This window comes from Arachis hypogaea, chromosome 19 (assembly GCF_003086295.3).
Source record: "Arachis hypogaea cultivar Tifrunner chromosome 19, arahy.Tifrunner.gnm2.J5K5, whole genome shotgun sequence".
Taxonomy (NCBI): domain Eukaryota; kingdom Viridiplantae; phylum Streptophyta; class Magnoliopsida; order Fabales; family Fabaceae; genus Arachis; species Arachis hypogaea.
In genome coordinates this window covers 99411979-99430620 of record NC_092054.1, presented here as the reverse complement: position 1 = coordinate 99430620, position 18642 = coordinate 99411979, and the positions used below count along the sequence as shown (strand labels likewise).

Here is an 18642-nt window from a genome sequence, read left to right as displayed (position 1 = left end):
GAAGTTCGTCTGGATGGACGACTGTGAAAAAGCCTTTGCCGAATTCAAAAACCTTTTAGGCTTACCACCTATACTCAAAAAATCAGAACAAGGTAAATTACTTTTCATATTTCTTTCAATTTCCACTAACACGGTTAGTTCCGTGCTTGTAACAGAAACAGAGAAAAGAAAACATTCAGAGAAGGAAATTTTCCAAAAAAATCCATCAAACATTCATAGGTGCGCAAAAACACCCAGGAATTAGGATGCAATTGCGAGGGGGCACAATTAAATTGAGTTAAGACTTGGCATTCGAAATCAGAAAAGGGGAACTTCACATGCAACTCAGTAAAACAAGGAGTGTACATGAGAAAATACCCCCAATCCCCCTCCTCTCGTAAACTCTCTCCTCACTAGTAAAGGAGAGGAGTTCAGCATGAACACCTGATAAACCACTATTTTATGGTTTATAATGTGTTTAATTGTGTGGTTTTATCATGATCTTTACCCACTTATTCATATGATTAGCATGCATTTATATTTCCTTCCTAAAATTATTACATGATTGAAAACTTGCTTCATAGAGACTTTTAATTATGTATTTTAATTCTTCTTTATTCCATTCGATGCCGTGATCTGTGTGTTAAGTGTTTTAGGCTTTATAGGGCATGAATGAGTTGGAGATTGGAAAGGAAGTTTGCAAAAATGGAAGGAACACAAGAAATTGAGGAGATGACCAGCGAGAAGTGACGCAGCCGCATGGCTCACGCGACCGTGCGGATTGTAATAGCACAAGTGACGCGGAGGCGTGGATGACGCGCTCGCGTGGCAGGGCAAAACGCCGAATGACGCGGCCGCATGAATGACATGATCGCGTGATGTGCGCGATCTGCATAATCTGCAGAATTCGCTGGGGGCGATTTTGGGCCCTGTTTTGACCCAGTTTTCGGCCCAGAAAAGCAGACTAGAGCTAGAGAACATGCAGAGACCGAGAACAACATTGATTTTACACAATTTTTAGTTTTTAGATATAGTTTTACTCCTCCTCTAGGTTTTCTCTGTACACATTCAAAGTTCTTAGGATTTTATTTCTATTGCTTTTTGCATTGGGATATTGAGAAGAGTTATTAGCTCATCAAGACTTCGTCATTCTAGTTCATTTTCTTTACTTGTCTCTTACTCTTCCATGTCCTTTAATTTACTCAATTTTACTATTGAATTATTTTTAGAATTTATTAATACAAGAATTACTTTTATTTTTAATTGATTTCTTTGATTTTTATTTATCATGTCGTTCTTTAATTCCTTTTCCTATGTTATGAATTCTACATTCACAATAAGCGAGTAGTTCCCTAACTTGATGGGGAGTTGATTGAAAGGAACCCTTGAGTTGGAATGCTCAAAAAGAAAAATTGTAATTGGGTTTATTGTTGGATTGTCCTCTAGTCACTGACACCAATCCCTTTTAATTGGGTGGGTTAGAACTTGTGAATAGAAGTAGCATTCCAACTTGTTTGACTTTTCCTTACCTAGTAAGGGATAACTAAACATGACAACCTTCAATTGTCAATTAATCTTGAGAGTACTCCAACAAGAATAGGGCTTCCAACTAATCTACTCCCAGTCAAGGCTTTTATTTAAATTACATAAATTCTCTAATTTAATTTCCTGTTATTCAATTGAAACCATTTTGAAAACATCTGATTAATAAAATAGCACACCTTTCTGCAACTCATTGGGAGACGACCTGGGATTCATACTCCCAGTATTTTAATTTTAATTTTTGTGACACCCTTCTAAATTGATAAGCGGATTTCTGGTTGGTTAAGAACTATACTTGCAACACATATCTTATAACAATTCTTGACTCGCCAATTTCTGCCACGTCAATTTTTGGCGCCGTTGCTGGGGAGTTGCAATAGAGTGCTAAAGTTATTAATTGGAATTTATTTATTTGCATTTTATTTTATCCTGCTACTATGAGCTGCTTGTTTCTTTCGTTAGATGACACGTTCACTTCCTGATCCAAGCTTGCCAGTATTCGATCCTGAGATTGAAAGAACTATTTCATGAATAAGGCATGCTTGGCGTCGGTTAGTCTTCTTTGAGGGCGGATTCGAAACATCACTTGAGAAAGAAACCAGCTCCCGTTCTACTGATTCGGTTGATTTACGTGTAGGTAACATGGCAGCAGCTAGAAGAGTTACTATCCAGGAGGCTGGAGCCCCTGATTTTTCAATGCAACCATTTCAAGCGCATCACCCAGCGGTGGCTACAGATTTTGAAATAAAGACTGCACTGCTCAATTTGATGCCCAAGTTTCATGGCTTACCTGCTCAAGAGCCTATCAAGCACCTGAGATATTTTCAAGCAGCCTGTTCTACTGTCAGGCGTGATGGTGCAAATGAAACTTCAATTTTGTTGAAAGCTTTCCCGTTTTCTCTTGAGGAAAAGGCAAGAGAGTGGTACTACACTCAACCCGTAGCAACTGTATCCGACTGGGATACACTTAGAAGAGAATTTTTGGAAAAGTTCTTTCCAGCTGAAGTTACTGATAAACTGAGGAAAGACATTTCCATGATTGTTCAGGACGAATCCGAGACTCTCTATGAATATTGGGAGCGCTTCAATAATCTTCTGGAAGCATGCCCCCACCATATGATTGACAAGATAGTGTTACTCGTTTACATCACACAGGGCATGAGGCCCAAAGATAAGACCACATTGGAAAGTGCTAGCAATGGGTCTATGAAAAAGTACAAGACCACTGATGAGGCATGGTAATTGATCAGCAACTTAGCTGAATCTACTCGGAATCACAGGCAGAAACAAGGCTGTTCAAAAGCCGTTGCAGAAGTATCCTCTAGCAGAGAGACTAATGCTCTAACTCAGAGTATCTGTGAAATGACCAACTTGCTGAAGCAGATGCAATTGAATCAACAACAAGTTTAACAAGCTCAACCTTCTCCACCACAGCAAAGCCAACAGTTAGTCCCACAGAGAGTTTGCGGAGTCTATGCTGATTATAGCCATTATACTGATGAATGTCCGCAGCTCTAGCAGGAAGACAACACCGTGGCAGCAACTCATAACTTCTATGACTGCCCCAACCAAGGGCACAATCAAGGTGGCAATTACAGCCATGGGTGGCAGGACAATTCTAACCAGAATTGGAGGGACAACAACAACAGAGGAGGCAGAGACAATCAGAGAAATCAGAGGTGGAATAATAACAACAATAGGCAGCAGAACCAGAACCAGCCTTAATGCCATCACCCCAAGGTCCGGAACCACACTGCAGGAGAGGAATCAGGAGCAGCCAAGCCCACCAGAACACGCCTCAGCTGAAGAGGTAGTGGAAATAGAAGATGTTGAAGAGGAAGAGGACATACAGGACATGGCTGAAAAAGAAGAAGTTCAACCACAGGAGGAAGCACCAAAGGGCGCAGATACTGCAGAAGACACCACTCCCATTCTATTTCCACAACTTGCAAGGAAGCCCAGGAAGCAGCTAGAACCTGATCCCAAAATGGTAGAGATATTCAAAAAGGTTGAGGTAACTGTTCCTCTTTTTGATGTTATTCAACAGGTACCTAAATATGCAAAGTTTCTAAAAGATTTATGTATACATAAAGACAAAATTAATGAATTAGAAACTATTCCTTTAGGTAGTTTCATATCTGCTTTAATGGGAGGTTTACCTGAAAAGTGTAGTGACCCAGGTCCATGTATGGTTAATTGTACTATTGGTGGTGTAGTATTTTCTGACTGCATGTGTGAGTATAATGCCTTTGTCTATATATGATATTTTGAGGCTCCCTCCCTTAAAAAGGTCGGCAACTCGTTTTGTGTTAGCAGATAAAAGTATTATTACAGTGGCTGGAGTTGCTGAAGATGTATTAGTAGGTATTAAGGGGCTCACATTTTCCATTGATTTTTATATCCTGGAGATGCCCCAAAATGACTCAGAGAAGCCATCATCAATCCTACTCAGAAGACCATTCCTGAAGACTTCGAAGTTCAAATTAGATGCTTTTTCAGGAACATACTTTTTTGAAATAGATGGCCGAGTAGTAATCTTCAATCTGAATGGAGTTATGAAGCATCATCCAGAGGAACATTCTATCCTCTAGTGTGACATCATAGATGAAACCGTGGCTGAAGTTCACCAGGAGGAATTTGAAGAGAAGTACATAGGACAAGGTCCAAGTGTGGGGACATTCTCAGAGGACAATGACAGTGCTTTACCATTGTTACCAGCTCCAGACAACCCAGAGCCTGACCATGATCAGAAGTTAGAATTAAAACCCCTTCCTCCACACCTCAAATATGCTTACCTGGAAGACGAGCATAAGTTTCCAGTTATTATTGCAAGGGAACTCACTTCTCAACAGGAAGAGCAGTTACTTAGTGTGCTGAGGAGGCACAAGAAGGCAATTGGTTGGAGTTTGGCAGACATAGTAGGCATCAACCCTCAAGTCTGTGAGCATAGGATATTTTTAGAAGAGGGAGCAAGACCTGTCCGTCAACCCCAGAGAAGACTGAACCCCACTATCTTAGAGGTTGTCAAGAAGGAAGTGACCAGACTACTGGAGGCAGATATCATCTACCCCATTTCAGACAGTGAATGGGTAAGCCCAGTACAAGTGGTGCCCAAGAAGTCTGGAGTCACTACAGTGAAGAATGAGCATGGAGATCTCATGGCAACCAGAGTTCAGAACGCCTGGAGGGTCTGCATTGACTACAGACGCCTCAACCAGGCCATTCGTAAGGATCACTATCCTCTTCCATTCATTGATCAAATGCTGGATCGCCTGTCAGGTAAATCACATTATTATTTTTTAGATGGTTACACAGGTTATTTCCAGATTCATATAGCTCCTGAGGATCAGGAAAAGACCACTTTTACATGTCCTTTTGGGACTTATGCTTACAAGAGAATGCCCTTTGGCTTGTGCAATGCACCAGCTACCTTCCAAAGGTGCATGATGAGTCTTTTCTCTGATCTTATTGAGGACTGTATAAAAGCTTTTTTGGATGATTTTACTGTATATGGCGATTCCTTTAGCCTTTGCTTAGATGGATTATCTAGAGTATTAGATAGATGTGTCAGTACAAACCTTGTATTAAATTTTGAAAAATGTCACTTTATGGTAAAATAAGGTATTGTACTAGGACATGTTGTGTCTAATACTGGCATTTCTGTAGATCCAGCAAAGGTGGATGTTATTTCTAGTTTACCGTACCCCTCCTCTGTGAGGGAAGTCCGTTCGTTTCTTGGCCATGCAGGTTTTTACAAGAGATTCATTAAGGACTTCAGTAAGGTAGCACTTCCCTTATCCAGACTACTGCAGAAGGATATTGAGTTCGAGTTCTGTGAGGATTGCAAACAAGCGTTTGATAAGCTGAAGACCGCCTTGACTCAAGCTCCAATTGTGAGAGGACCAGACTGGAGCCAGCCATTTGAAATAATGTGCGACGCCTCCAACCATGCAGTAGGAGCAGCACTGGCTCAGCGTGAAGGTAAGGACCCCTTTGTTATTGCTTATGCGTCTAAAACTTTAGATGCCGCTCAGTTCAATTACACTACTACTGAGAAAGAGCTTCTTGCTATTGTTTTTGCTCTGGATAAATTCCGAGCCTATTTACTTGGTACAAAGGTAGTAGTGTACTCAGACCACGCAGCTCTAAAGTATCTATTAGCTAAAAAGGAGTCCAAACCAAGGCTTATACGTTGGATACTGCTATTACAAGAATTTAATTTGGAAATTAAGGATAGGAGTGGTAACCAGAATTTAGTGGCAGACCACTTAAGTCGCCTTGAGCACATTACAGATGACCCCACTCCTATAGCTGATAATTTCCCATTTGATAACCTGCAAGTAGTATCTGAGGTAGTCCCTTGGTATGCACCTGTAGCTAATTATCTAGTTAGCCGCACCTTTCCTCCAAACTTTTCTAAGCATCAAAGAGACAAACTGAAAAGCGAGTCTAAATATTATATATGGGATGACCCATATTTATGGAGATGTGGCGCTGACCAGGTAATTAGACGGTGTGTGCCTCAATCAGAATTCCAGTCCATCTTAGAGGCCTGTCACTCATCTGAGAGTGGAGGACATTTTGGCCCTCAAAGAACAGCTAGAAAAATCTTAGACTGTAGATTCTGGTGGCCTACTCTTTTTAGAGACGCTGCTGAATTTTGTAGATCTTGTTTCCCATGCCAAAAATTTGGTAATATATCCAAGAGGGATGAGATGCCTCAAAAAATTATGCTTTTCTATGAAATTTTTGATGTTTGGGGCATTGACTTCATGGGTCCATTTCCAAATTCTAATGGTTATTTTTATATATTGTTAGCTGTGGATTACGTTTCCAAATGGGTGAAAGCAATTCTTACCCGCACTGATGATGCTAACACTATTGTTTTCTTTGTGAGAAACCACATTATTTGTCGCTTTGGATCACCACGAGCAATCGTGAGCGATCAAGGCACCCATTTTTGTAACAGGAGACTAACATGATTAATGAAGAAGCATGGGATAATTCATAAGGTTGCAACAGCCTACCATCCTCAGACTAATAGGCAAGCCGAGGTGTCAAACAGAGAGATAAAGTGTATCTTGCAGAAGATAGTCAAACCTCATAGAAGAGATTGGAGCACCAGGCTACAAGATGCACTCTCGGCATACAGAACAGCATACAAAACACCCATTGGGATGAGTCCTTTCCGCTTAGTTTATGGAAAAGCTTGTCATCTCCCTGTTGAAGTAGAGCACAAAGCCTTTTGGGCAGTAAAGGAGTGCAACATGGGAATTGAGAAAGCCGAAGCTGAAAGGAAGTTACAACTGCAAGAACTGGAAAGCCTTCGCCTAGAAGCTTATGAGAACTCAAGACTATACAAGGAGAAGATGAAGGCTCTACATGATCAGCACATCAAGAGAAAAGAGTTCCAACCTGGAGATTTAGTCCTCCTTTACAAATCTCGACTGAGGCTCATGCCAGGCAAGTTGAGATCAAGATGGGAAGGTCCATACAGAGTAGAGAAGGCTGAACCGTACGGAGTTTTCCACCTAAGTCATCCTTCAAGCTCTGAACTTATCAAAGTTAATGGACAACGTTTAAAGCTGTACCATGGAGAGAGGATGAAGAAAAATAAGGAGCTCGAGATCTTCCTCTCCACAGAGCCGAAGACTGAGCTAGTGGAGCGTCCAACTTACGGACGTTAAAGCAAAGTGCTAGGTGGGAGATAACCCACCATGGTATGATCGTTCTTTTCTTTATTCTTAGTTTTTCTATTCAATAACTCTTCTCTTTATTAGTACATTTCGTGCATCTACATTTACATACTTTTATTTAAAAAAAATTCACGCGACGCGACCGCATTATTGACGCATCCGCGTCGCAGGTGATTGGAGAAAATAATAAAACAAACAGAGAGTCACGCGAGAGCGTGGCTAGAGGCGTGCCCGCGGCACAAATCGCCCCACGCGACCGTGTCGCTGACACGTCCGCGTCGGGTGGGAACATTGGCCTCCCACGCGACCGCATCACTTAGGCGGCCGCGTGCCCTGGAATTCGACGTGAAAAGGGTGCACGACCGAAAGTTGTGCTAGAGTGGTGCTGGATTGGTGCTGAACGCACAATTCTTCCCACGCGGACGCATGGCTCACGCGTCCGCGTCATATCCTTCTAATGGCCACTCACACGATCGCATGCCCTACGCGATCGCATCACCCAACATTTGGCGCAATAAGAGTTTGAACAGAGAGTTGTGCAAGTGCGAGGCTGCCCTCGCGCCAGTAGCATAAAACGGGTCACGCGACCGTGTGACCGACGCGACCATGTCAATTAGTATAAGTGCAAGTCGCGCGACCGCGTGCCCCATGCGACCGCGTCGCTTGCACCGCACAGCTTCCCTGATTTGCCAATTATCTTATCTTTCTTTTCCCCAAATCCTATTTTCTCTTTTCCCTCCTTATTTCTTCCTTCTTCCTTCTTCCTTCCTTCTCACTTTCTACTCTCTCTCTCTCTCTCTCTCTCTCTCTCTCTCTCACCCCCATTAACAAGGTTTTCTTTTCTTCTTCCCCTCTTACTTTTCTATTATTATTCTTATTTTTATTTGTTATCTTCTTTTCTTTTCTTTTTACTTTCATTATCCATATTTTCTTTTTCTTTTTTTTCCTTTTTACTTGGTGTTGGAAATTTATTTGAGTCATTATTTCTCATTATATGCTTGTAGATTGTTGTAAAATTGTTTGGCAATTATATATTACCTTTTTTAAAGGGTTGCTTGCATGTTCACCTCAATACTTTCTATACCTTATTTACCATGCATGCTATGTGTTTGTGGAAAAGCCCATATGGCATCATGCATTTTTCTACATTATTCTATTTTACTATTCAATGCTTACTTTTCACAAATTCCCTTTACTATTGTATTAATTGAATTTAATTGTCAATACAAACGTGATGGCTAGTTTGTTACGAGTGATAACACATTCAACTAATTAAATACTTGATCTATGCTACTCATGCCTTTGCCTGCATGCCAATAAACCCCTTGCATTTAATTATCCTCCAATGCACTTGCTATATTTCCATTGATGAACTTTTCACATGTAGTCATGACCATGTGTTAACAACATCCTCTTTACCGTGCATTGTTTATCACTTATACAACCCTCTTCCTTGCTCTATCTCTTTGAATTTACGTTACTTTCTTTTTTTCCCTTTTCAGGATGGCCACCAAGAAAGAAAAAGAGAAAGCTACTCCCAAACCACCAGCAAAAAGAGGAACAAAAAGAGCATTAGTGGCAGAGCCTCTTCAACTGTGGTTAAACCCTCAACAAAAAGAACTAAGAGGATTATAAAGGTTGATGATAAAGAAAAAGCCTTCCCAACAAAGGACACTGTGCGATTTCCCAATCGCTACTGTGAGCAGATGTTCCCCATCCTGGCAGAAAGGAGTTACAACAACAAATACCTTCTTCTCCTCCCAAACCATATTGCTACTTTTGTTGAACCGCAAATTGCACAAGACAATGGAGTTTCCTACAGAGACAGCCGAGGCAGGTCAATCTTTCTTGGGTAGTCGAGTTCTACTCCAACTTCCACCTGCCTACCCTGCAGTCTGTCTTTGTCTGTCAGAAGCAAGTCCCTATTACAGAAGAGGCCATCCAAAAAGCTCTAGGTCTTCCCGCTGTTCCAGAAGGATTGGACGCCTTTCAAGAAGCCGCACTCAAGCGCCATATGTACCAATTTGACTGGGACGCCGTTCTCAGAGTTATCGCACTACCTGGAAGCCGTTGGATCTACGGATACTATCGTACCCGTCCTAAGGGAATATCGGATTCAACACTTACCTTGGAGGCTCGCGTATGGGCACAGATCATGTCTCATTACGTCTTTTCGAGCACTCACGAGTCCTCCTTCACTGCGGACATGGCCGTTCTACTATGGTGCATCCTTACAAACCAACCTTTGAACCTACCAAGACACATCCGGAATGCCATGGGACACGTACAAATTGCGGGCAACTTACCTTTTCCTGCCTTGGTCTCAGATCTTGTCTCAGCAGCCAAAATTTCCTACAGAGCTGGGAACACCAAAGCCATGCTCCCACGGGATGATCAGTATGTCCCTAACGGGAAATACATCGACCTCCACCAGCTGCCACAAGCCATCCTACTAAACCGGTTGAAGATATTCCTTCTTCAACACCACAAGCACCTACAACAGACCAACTGCTCCATCAGATACTCGAAAGGTTGGATCGGTAGGAACACAAAGCTAAGATGAGAGAGCGCCGTAACAAGCGCCGATTTACATACCTCAAGGAGCTAATTATGGGAAAATTCAAGGACTCAAACACCCCAGACTCCACTTCCTTTACCAGCACAGGAAGCCATGATGGTCCCAACTGTGGAGATACTGTTACCAGCCCACCTTTGTTCCTAACAGATGGCACCGAGGACGGTGCAAAGCCTTAAGTGTGGGGAGGTCGGTCAGTATATATTTTTGTGATAATTATATATCCCAAATTGAATCTTTGGTTAGCTTAAGATAGAATTGTGTGTGCTAATTAAGTATGGGAAATTATGGGAACAAAAGATAATAAGGGAATGTGTCATGATAATATAATGGGAATTTGGATACCTACTCATGTGAAACTATAAGAATTAAAAATCTATGTGCATTGATAAGCTATGTTTACTTTTATTTAAAAAAAAACCAAAAATATTTAATAAATAAATAAGGGGACAAAATTACCCCAATGCTAAGTTAAGAATTCAAAGATCAATGCATGTATGATAAAATTAAAATAAAAAGTTGATACACGAGTATGGAATGTGAAAAAGGGAAATTCTGGGTAGCTAGGTATGAATTCTAAAGTTATAAAGAATATATATAGGTTATGTTAAATCTTGGGTTAATTAAAGATTCAGTTTATAAGCTTACTTAGCCACATATGTATCCTTACCATTACCTTGGCCCCATTACAACCTTGAAAAGACCTCATGATGTTTGTATTGGTATATTAAATATTGTTGATTGGTTAGGAGAAGAACAAAAATTAGAGAGCATGATTAGAGAAGGATAGAGTGATTGCCCTATACACTAGAGAGATTAGAGCGTACATACATCATCAGTGAGGGTTCAATGCTTAAAATTCTATGTTCCCTGCTTTCATGAGCTGCCTTCTTGTATTTTTATCTGTTCTTACTGTATAAGAATTGAATTAGTGGAATTTGATTTGTAATTGTTTTGAAGAGCTTATTTACTATTGATCAAGTAGATAAGAATCATATAGTTGTATTCACATATATACGTTGCATTGCATTGCATGAGTTTTACAAGTTCCTACTCATTTATTTTATCTCCTTCAACTAAGCATGAGGACATGCTAATGTTTAAGTGTGGGGAGGTTGATAAACCACTATTTTATGGTTTATAATGTGTTTAATTGTGTGGTTTTATCATGATCTTTACCCACTTATTCATATGATTAGCATGCATTTATATTTCCTTCCTAAAATTATTACATGATTGAAAACTTGCTTCCTAGAGACTTTTAATTATGTATTTTAATTATTCTTTATTCCATTCGATGCCGTGATCTGTGTGTTAAGTGTTTCAGGCTTTATAGGGCATGAATGAGTTGGAGATTGGAAAGGAAGCTTGCAAAAATAGAAGGAACACAAGAAATTGAGGAGATGACCAGCGAGAAGTGACGCTGCCGCATGGCTCACGCGACCGCGCGAAAGAGAGGAATTCGCAGTGACGCGGCCGCATGGCTCACGCGACCGCGCAGATTGGAATAGCACAAGTGACGCGGAGGCGTAGACAAGGCGCTCGCGTGGTAGGACAAAACGCCGAATGACGCGGCCGCATGAATGACGCGATCGCGTGACGTGCGCGATCTGCATAATCTGCAGAATTCGCTGGGTGCGATTTTGGGCCCTGTTTTGACCCCGTTTTCGGCCCAGAAAAGCAGACTAGAGCCAGAGAACATGTAGAGATCGAGAACAACATTGATTCTACACAATTTTTAGTTTTTAGATCTAGTTTTACTCCTCCTCTAGGTTTTCTCTGTACACATTCATAGTTCTTAGGATTTTATTTCTATTGCTTTTTGCATTGGGATATTGAGAAGAGTTATTACCTCATCAAGACTTCGTCATTCTAGTTCATTTTCTTTACTTGGCTCTTACTCTTCCATGTCCTTTAATTTACTCAATTTTACTATTGAATTATTTTTAGAATTTATTAATACAAGAATTACTTTTATTTTTAATTGATTTCTTTGATTTTTATTTATCATGTCGTTCTTTAATTCCCTTTCCTATGTTATGAATTCTACATTCACAATGAGCGAGTAGTTCCCTAACTTGATGGGGAGTTAATTGAAAAGAACCCTTGAGTTGGAATGCTCAAAAAGAAAAATTGTAATTGGGTTTATTGTTGGATTGCCCTCTAGTCACTAACACCAATCCCTTTTAATTGGGTGGGTTGGAACTTGTGAATAGAAGTAGCATTCCAACTTGTTTGACTTTCCCTTACCTAGTAAGGGATAACTAAGCAGGACAACCTTCAATTGTCAATTAATCTTGAGAGTACTCCAACAAGAATAGGGCTTCCAGCTAATCTACTCACAGTTAAGGCTTTTATTTAAATTACATAAATTCTCTAATTTAATTTCCTGTTATTCAATTTAAACTATTTTGAAAACATCTGATTAATAAAATATCACACCTTTCTACAACTCGTTGGGAGATGACCTGGGATTCATACTCCCAGTATTTTAATTTTAATTTTTGTGACACCCTTCTAAATTGATAAGCAGATTTCTGGTTGGTTAAGAACTATACTTGCAACGCATATCTTATAACAATTCTTGACTCGCCAATTTTCACCATGTCAACACCTAACCCATATTTAGCAAGCTTTAAAGCTTGGAGATCACGAAGTGATGCAGTGTCATTATACGATGGCGCACAAGTCCTCACATCATCGTGAACCCAGTGGTAAGGATTTTCTTTGTTATCCTCAACAACCTTGATTTTATCTTTTTCTCTAACCATTTTTTCAAAGAAAGCTAAAAGAAGAAGACAAACCTTTCGAAGATATGTCTTTTTTTCACTTAAGCAGAAGGGAGGTGACTCGTGCGTAGTGTTTCTTCCCAATAAGGAAACGGTAATAAATTTTAATTGCAACCCACTAATTTAGTGGGAAGTTAAAACAAAAAACTGTCTACATACCCAATACAAACGGTCCGTATCCCAATCAACGAAACAATTAATTACTAACCAATTAACAAGGCAAATTATTAGATTATATTTTTTCTTTTTAACCTTTGAATATCTGAAACAACATAACCCAAGCCTGACATGTCATTAGCACACGTTGAGTTTGTGGGCTACAATAAAGTACCGAGGTATAACTACATAAAGCTCAATTTGCTAAACTACGTTTTCTAAGTCAAGTTTGGGGCTATGTACTGTACCCCTAATATCTCGGACAAACCGAATTATACCTTAGCACGATACACATTTAAAAATAAAAAACGGTTCTATCCTAACAAACCACCACGCACGATCTCGCCACGAGGTCAGTCACGAAGATCTCGACTCATTCAACATCAACCAGTCTATAAATCGGGCATAAGGCCGACTATAGCCGGAAGATTACCCAACACAACAATATTGATTAAATACTCATCTTTCTTAAGTATTTCTTCACTGACTTGAGCGTCGGAGTCCCTTTTTGTTAATACCACGCTTGGATCCGAATTTACGAGGATACTCGCATCTAGGTCGAGTTCACGAGGATACAACTCGGAGGAGTATCCTTGCCAAAACATATATATATTATTGATGTTGCTATTACTACTACATGAATCACCAAAAAATTATCACTAATTTATATATAATTATAGTGATTATTAAATTATATTTTTATTAAATAGACTACAAACAAGTTATTTTAATCTTACATAAAAAGAAAGTATATATTTTATAAATTAAAAAAAAATGTCATTTAACTATATTTTAAATGAAAAGGTGTCATTTCTTTAGTTTTATTCATCACTACAAGGTTTTTATTTATTTGTGGCAGTTTTTTCTCTTATTTGTGGAGGTTTATAACCTCCACCAAATGGTTTGTGGAGGTCTCTAAAACCCCCAAAATTTGAGGTGCCACGAGGTCTTTTGTGGGAGTTTTTAAAAACCTCCACAATTTATTCAGTGGGAATTTTCTGTGTGTTTAGTGGGGGTTTTATATTGAATTTTTGTGACAGTTCTTGGTCAATGTTTATGGCAGTTCAAAACCCTCACAAAAAGACTTTTCCATTTTAAAAATAATAGCTATTTTGTGGAGGTTTCAAACCTTCACAAACCTGTCAATATAATTTTTAAAAATTAATTTACATTATTGTTATACTACTGATCATTTATTATTAAAAAGAAATATTTAAACAAGACATTAAAAAGTAGAAGAAAATTAAAATAAAAAAATACTTTAAAACAAAATATAGTACACTACCATCATTTTTCAATCACATTAATTACAACTACAAATGAATAGTATATTTATACCAGTAGAATCTAACAACAACTCAAATAAACCTATTCCAAAAATAAAGCTGTCTAAATGCTTTGTAACATTAAAGAAAGTCTAAACAGCACAATGAGAAAATGAGTTACTAAGCCATTGAATTAATAATATGCTAGTGGTTAACATGTGAACATATGCAAGGAAAACATCTCTATTCTTGGTGAAAATAAGTCAGAACCAATCTTCATTTCACTAAACATGACTGTTAGATATATTAACAAGGCCAATTGACATACGTACAAAGCTTCACTACAATATTGATGCATCTCCAGCATCTGCCAATCAAGGAAATGAAACTCCTTCAAGATTTTAATACTCGGTTACAAGAGAATACAACCCTGAAAAGAATGACCGAGGCACACTGCAAAAGAAATAGAAGCAAAGTAATATAAGTTAACAAAATAATTTACTAATTCAGTATGTTAACAAAGTTAATATAAGTATATTTATTAGTTTTTATATATTTAATATTTATTAGTTTATAAAATATAGCAACTACTGATACTGATTTTACTATTTTTTTATTACATATATTATTTATGTTGGGTCAGAATTATTCAAATCCACGATACTCCATAAAATGAAAGAAATAAATAAACTAAAGAACACTTACTTGATTATTGAAAAGGAATATTGGAGAAGATGTTGGCTGATGAGAATAGAAGCATTCAAGCGCATCCAAATGTTGCAGAGACAGAGAATGGAGCAATGGAAACTGAATAGTTTCGCCAGTTTCATCATTCATTGTACTTGCATCATCATCTTCAAACACTACCTTTTTCATAAGATTGCATTGAGAAATTTCCAACTCTGAAAGCTGAGGCATCCCTTTAAGCATGGATACAGAGAGAAGATATTTTACTTTGTTATTGGTTCAATATTGAGAACTTTTTTCTATAAGTTATTTGTGGATTAGTATCTGCTACACATTGTAATTAACTATTTTACTCTGAAGAAAGTAACCCCAAGAGTCAATTATTTTGGCAAAACAACACATTATGGAGTAGAATTGATATGAGGAAATAGCAGCTACAAGACTCTGAGCGTAATGATATAATCTAGAATGTAACACTTCTCAGACTTATCTCACAAACTGTGAATGGCTTCGGTTCCAATGATATAATCTAGAAAAAATATAACAATCTTAATCTAATTTAACTAATAATATTAGAAATAAATACATTAAAAATAACTTTATGAGTACTAGATAAGGTGCATCCAACTCTTAATAAGCTTTGCAAAGATTTGGCATATAATAGCAAGATACATACCAAGTCTAAGTACACTACTACAAGCAAAATAACCACCAAGGTTTTTTCCACAATCAGCCAACAATTTTACAATCCCATCTAACAATAAAAGAAAGACATAAAGAACATATTTCAGAATAACCAGCTGGAGAGAGAGAAAAAAAGAGAGAGAAGAAGAAGAAGAAGAAAGAAAGAAGAGAGGATGACTTGTAATATAGCATTAGGTCCTTGAGTCCACCAACTAGCACAGGCATCAAATAGCAGAGCTACAACTTCTGTGCTCTGAGCCTTTAAAAAAACCAACAAACTAGAATCATGTAGTAACAAGTTATCACTTATCACCATATATGACACCTGTAGTAATTGTATAGAATTCATGACTCTAATTCTAAAATAAACACTAAGTGTAGCAAGTTTAAGATAGTTCGGTCTCCTAAGATATTCCACGTAGTATTGCAAAATAAAAATTCATAGATTTAAGAAGCATTATTAAAAATAACTAGATAGATAAATATAGTAATAACAAAAGATAAAAGACAAATGGCAATTAATCAAAAAAGTTTTGAGGATGAAACCAAATATTCCACTCGAAACAAACCTTTTGGAACAGGGGGTAGCACTAGAACAGGAAGCATGCATGAAGAAGTGAACAACAGTATATAAGTAGAGATCATACTGAAAAACAGAAGAAAAATCGAGACAAAAATAAGGAACATAGCTTATCCTTCAAGAGTATGAAGATTTCTCTTTATGTAATGCCACAAGCAGAAAGCAAATATAGCAACTAGTATGATCAAGCTTACTTGTTCCACATATAAGACATTATTCGACCCTCGTTTAGAAGGCCGTGATCTTCCAAAACAACAGCAACAACATCATAACCTCGAAGAGTCAAGCTCTCATAAGCAGAAATTGTTCCAGAAATGTGCAAATAGTGAACCTAGAAAAATGTGCAAGCGTTTTGCATTAACATATAAATTGAGACATATATTCATTTGAAATTGAAATTATAACTGAGGTACCAAAATTCTGGAGCACCAAATTCACTTATATAAGTCACATTAAAGTGATCCAGAAGCATCGGGACTCGCAACTCCACCTGCAGTTTCCACCACACATATAGAAGTTATTGAAGACTCTGTGGAGAATTGTTGCTTCTCTCTGGAACCCTTTAGATTCTTTTCCTGAAAATCACAATATTAAGTTTGTTAATTGATCCTGCTAAAATTCTTTCATGTTAAACTACTATTCTAATATTATCTTACCTTTGCTTTCTGCATTGTGTTTTTAGCATTAAGCACTTTGATTCCATTACTGCTTTCACCTGAGAAAGGAAGGAAATTTCAGTTATAGTACTAAGAACTTCTCAGATATTATCTTCAACTCACTTTTTATTCCTTTCAGATCACTTTTTATTAACTTTGTTCTGATGTGAACATTTCTTGAATATGTATTCTAACCTGATTTCTAAAAATATATACATGTAAAAACAAAAAGAAAAGGAAGTGCTCAGCTCCAAAATTTAACTCCAGTTACCAGCTTCTGTCAAATCTGATTTGGAAAGTAAGGAACCAAAATGGAAGATAAATAGATAAAATAGTTCAGTAAATTAGTTAGAGAACTTTAACCACAGGAATCACTCCACATGAAAACAAATGAAAACTGAAGAAGAAAAGAAAACAGACTGAAACATTGGTTCGATTCAGAAGCTTTTAACGCGGCAACTACAGCGGCAAGAAGTACAAGTGCAAAAGCACTCACTTTCTCAACCTCATGCTCAAACAGCAACAGCTTCGGAACGGGGTCTTCTTCCGTCACGGGAGGAGCTTGGAGGTGCTGATTGCTGAACCAAAGCCGGAATAGCTCCTCATTCGATAATCACGTTCACCACTTCCTCTACAAGACACAACCACTGAAGAATTTACACCTTGAGACATGCACGACTGAATTTGCCAAAAATCGAAACGAAGGGAGCAACACGCTAAGAGATCGAGGGAGAGGAACGGAGGATTTACCGTTTTTGGCAAGATCGGCGAGCGCGTGAGTGGCGCGCTTGGCGGCGGCTCGATCTGACTCCTTCCATGAGAAAGCGGAGTTGAGGATGGAAACCTGCTCCTAGACCTCGGCAAGGAGGCGTCGCGGGCGTCGCCGGTTATTCTCCCTCTGATCTCAGATGCTACGACGAGCTTGATGCCTGATGGTGACAATGGCGAAGAGATGAATACCGCGGCGGCTAGTAGATCTAGGGTTCATTCTCAATCTTCTCCCTTTTCGATATTTTTTGGACAATTTTTGGTTGGAGTTAAATTTGCATTGTTTAGGTTTAATCAAAGTAGGTTAAGAGATTGGTTATTGGTTTAGAAAATTGGGCTTAAAAAGTTTAAACTAGCTTTAATCAATGGGGATTTTATATTTTGCCATACATAAAATATGTTATGGAGGTTTTTTAAAACTTCCACAAAAAACTCCCATAAATAAGTAAAAATCTTGTAGTGCGTAAAGTCAAGTTTTAAGAAGTTTTTTATAGTATAAATTATATATCATTTTAAAAATTTAGCCATTTTCAACTTTTTACTAACTTTTGTCGCAAGATTAGGACTTCAAATCAAGGGAAGACTCCTGAAAAGATATTGTAATTTGTAATAGAAGAAAAAAGGGGAAAAAATCTCTCATCAAAAGCAACACTTTTATATATAAAGTTACATATAATCCACTAAAAAAATCATATAAACATTTTTAAGTTTTGTATTAATTTATTATTTTGGCTTTCTTCTAGAATATATATTTTTTACAATATTCATGAATAAAACCCGAAAAACAGTTTTATTGTTGTTTTATATAACACAATAATAGAAAAGTAGGAGACTTGGCTAATCGGTTACAAGGATGATGACTGATTAGTAATAACACAGAAAGGAATAACAACTTCTTCCTCCTATTCTTTAGTATTAAGATAAAGTAGTATTTTAGTTTTTAATATTTAAATCAAATTTTAATTCGATTGTACACTGATGATAGATAGTTAAACTGATCAAACATAACAAACTTTAATTAACTTTCTAGTTTAATATTTGAATAGTATATCATATGTTGTTCTTGTCTTGACTTAAAAAAAAGTTGGAAAAAAATTGTTTGATCAAGAGTCATACATTTTGCTATTGTTTTCATTACTTTGAAATGTATATATTGTAACAGTCCAGACCACCCGCTAGCACGATATTGTCCGCTTTGGCACACAAGGTCTCACAGTTTTTGCCTTTGACGATAGGGATGATAGCCAAAGCCCCCACACTCACTC

General features: G+C 38.0%; 1 long non-coding RNA gene and 1 other non-coding gene across 18 annotated transcripts; both read right to left on the bottom strand.

The window, feature by feature from the left end:
* Positions 1 to 2535: 2535 nt before the first annotated feature.
* Positions 2536 to 2643, bottom strand: LOC112781776 (small nucleolar RNA R71). The gene has a single exon (XR_003192536.1). It is a non-coding gene; the product is annotated as a small nucleolar RNA R71 (small nucleolar RNA).
* An 11337-nt stretch (positions 2644 to 13980) lies between these two features.
* On the bottom strand, positions 13981 to 17838 carry LOC112776000 (uncharacterized). 17 transcript variants are annotated; one of them, XR_011877179.1, is made up of 8 exons: positions 17360 to 17838; positions 17030 to 17256; positions 16610 to 16668; positions 16367 to 16528; positions 16148 to 16284; positions 15943 to 16019; positions 14708 to 14922; positions 13981 to 14455 (listed from the first exon to the last, which is right to left on the bottom strand). It is a non-coding gene; the product is annotated as an uncharacterized lncRNA (long non-coding RNA). The 17 variants fall into 17 exon arrangements; XR_011877180.1 differs by having other exon boundaries at positions 16444 to 16528; positions 17030 to 17240; positions 17360 to 17778; XR_003189761.3 differs by having other exon boundaries at positions 17106 to 17240; positions 17360 to 17765.
* Between the last annotated feature and the right edge of the window lie 804 nt (positions 17839 to 18642).